Source organism: Lactuca virosa, chromosome 9, assembly GCF_052849685.1.
Source record: "Lactuca virosa cultivar CGN04683 chromosome 9, Lactuca_virosa_CGN04683_v6, whole genome shotgun sequence".
NCBI lineage: Eukaryota > Viridiplantae > Streptophyta > Magnoliopsida > Asterales > Asteraceae > Lactuca > Lactuca virosa.
Window position 1 is genome coordinate 142,799,295 of NC_136434.1, and position 3,332 is coordinate 142,802,626.

The following is a 3,332-nucleotide window of genomic DNA, read 5'->3' on the forward strand; positions in this document are numbered from 1 at the left end:
TGCATGCGACCGGTCGGGCTCAAGTAAGTTTTCCCCAAGATACCCATACTTGATATGTTATGCTATATGGTTTTGATTCATAAAATTGCATGCTAGAATAGGAATAAGGATCTAGGAGGATGCCTTATGTGCCTGATATATGATTTTGAGAATTACGTGCTAGTTAGGGCTAAGGATCTAGGAGGATGCCTTATATGCCTGTTGCATGAGCTGTATGCTAGGACTGTTTAGTCAGCAGTAGGATGGCCTGTGTAGGTTATGCCTGATTTGGTTACCCAATGCACGAATGCTGCTTGCTTTTTGCTATGGGGGTTCTGGCCATCTTCAACTAGCTAAGGAACGGATATGTAACAGTATCCGCAAGTTAGTTAGGGGGAAGTGGTGGGGACTCCTAGTGCAACTGATGGCGGAGGGTAGGTCGGAGAGTGCCCTAGGAAAGCCTAGGACAAGGTCAGTGAAAAGGGTATCGGGAAAAGGGACTTGGTGACGTCGACGCAAACCTTGAGGAAAGTACGGGTAGATGTGGAAGGTAGTATGGGCCCGTACTACTGAAAGCAGAGGACCCGTACTCGAATCAAGGAGGGCTTAGATGGAATCTGGAAATTTGGAAAGTGTGCGAGACCACCGAAAGTATATGTGACCATGACATTCGTATGTTTATTTTCAGAATGGTGGTCACGCGACATGGAGCAGGAGGTTCAAGATCTGGGTCAGGATCGGGCTCGGGCACAGGATCCGAGCATGTGGATGATGGGTTACGCGAGTTCATCGCGTCCGAGATCACAAGGGGTATCCTTGATGCGACGCCGGTTATCTTCAGGTCGATCAAGGAAGGGATTGTTGAGCTGATGGAGGATCGCCTCCGAGCATTCAGGAGTGATATGGCGTCTAGCCAGGCGGGTGCGCGCACACTGTCCTTCAAGGACTTCCGAGGGAGCGGTGCGCCGGATTTCCTTGGGGCAAAGGACCCCATTGCTGCCAGACGATGGATTGCAGACATTGAGTCTGCACAGTTGACTAGCTTCTGCCCCGAGGGGTCGAAGGTGAGGTATGCAGCAGGATGTTTGAGAGACAGGGCCAGAGATTGGTGGGAGTCGGTTGGTGACTCTTTGGGAGCCTCGGCTGTTGAGGCTATGACATAGACGGATTTTGTGACCCGGTTCAGGGCAGAGTTTGCGCCAGCTGTGGAGCTTCAGCAGCTGGCCAGGGAGTTCTTGGACATGAGGCAGACTACGGAGACTATGACGGAGATCACCGCCAAGTTCCGGGAGAGGGCATTGCTGGTGCCCCAGTATGCGGGTGATGAGGACATGAGGAGGACTCGCTACCATGATATGTTACGAGCTGACATCTGGGAGCATGTCAGTTTCTCAGCTTGCCCTACCCTGGATTCCATGATTGCCAGGGCTAGGGAGAGGGAGATTGATCTGGAGCACATCCGGAAGAGGAAGGCAGCGAAGAGACTGGCGACGGGGGCTTCGGGGAAGAAGCCCAAGGGATCCGATGGTAGGCCGAAAGGCCAGTCAGGGCGGGACCGCTGTGGGAAATGCGGTCGGTCACACGAGGGAGCTTGTCGCATTGGGCCGGGTTCAGGCTGTTATAAGTGTGGCAAGGTTGGGCATTTTGGCAGAGATTGCACTGCCCCTACTCCTACGATTCAGATATCAGACCTGATTTGCTTTCATTGCAATCAGAAGGGCCATAAAAAGGCCAATTGCCCTAGATTGACAGCAGCAGCGGCGCCGGCAGTGGCGCCGACTCCAGCGACAACACGGGTTGTGGATGGCCGGAAGGCCAAGTTGGAGGCTCCAGTGGTTCGGAGCCGAGCGTTTCAGCTGATAGCCGAGGAAGCACGCGCTGCACCCGATGTGGTGACGAGTATGACTTCTTGTTTATGCTTTTATGATATGCTGCTGTAATGTTGATATGTTATGTATGCGCTCTGGTTAGGATCGTTCCATGTGAATGGTATTCCAGTTCAGGTGTTGTTTGATTCGGGTGCCACCCGATCATTTGTCTCTCTTGCGCTTAGCAAGAAGTTTCCAGAGTCTTCGAGCATGTTGGACTGCCCTCTAGAGGTCGAGATTGCGGACGACCGGTCGGTACGAGCGTCAGAGGTCTACCGAGATTGTGTTTTGAGGCTGTTCGAGGAACGTTACTGTTGGGTTATGAGCATTCTAACACTCTTAAGTGTACATGCAACCCTAAATACCTTGGATCTATGTTTTCTCTATTATACATACAATTATGAACATCCAAGGTATTATCCTAATCTAGCATACAAAATAATAAACATAACAAGATAGAATACATACCTCTTTGATGTAGAATGTCTTCATGAAGCTTGAGTGCCTAGTGCCCCAAGTGTGACACCTCAAATGGTTCACACAACACCAAATACACTTGGAATAACTTGAGAGAAACTTGAACACTCCTTGAAATCGTCTAGCCCTCACACTCACACATTAGTGCACGATTTCTTGAGCCATGGGATTCTTTTATATGGTGGCTATTAGGGTTACACCATGTAACTCATAACTTTACCCATTCCTTATGCTCCATGGATTTTAACCTCCATGGAGTATCCATGGGTCACCCCATGGACTTAGTCCAACATAAGGAATCTTGGATCACAAGCCCACATATATAAGAATGAATGATTTACACAATCAACCCATATATTTAATTAGTCTCCTTTTGATCACTTAATTAATTCCAAATTAATTCTTGATCAATACTAATTAAATAACCTTATTAATATATTAGAACTTATAATATATTAACCAACCTTAAGTGTTATTTCTCTCATTATAGTCTATCCAAATGCATGATGCCATGCAACCCAAATGGACCATGCCGGGTCGGGTCAAGTCTTACCAATTATAGTTATGGACTTAGACATTAATCCAACAGTCTCCCACTTGGATAAGTCTAAAACTATTATTGCGTATGACTTCAGGAACCGATCAGCAATCGTAGCTCTCAAAAGCTTCTGTCGAACTCTGACCTTGTCCATGAACTCTGACCTTTATCAATGACTTGTCCATTAGATAAGGGATCATATATTCCTCCATTCTAGATATCATATGGACTGAGACATGGATTATCAATCATTCTCTCTGTCTATTTGTTGTTTCCCGATTTCCGATTCATGACGACTGACTGATTGAACAAATCAAATCAGTCCTGGCTTGGCCAAGCACTCACATGTATCATCTTTAAATCATCGAGGGGCCCACAGATATCGCTTTTATCCCGAAGGTAAAAGGAATGGATAAACTTCGACTCATATGGCTTGTTCTACTACTTGTTGAATCATACACAAAGGCACG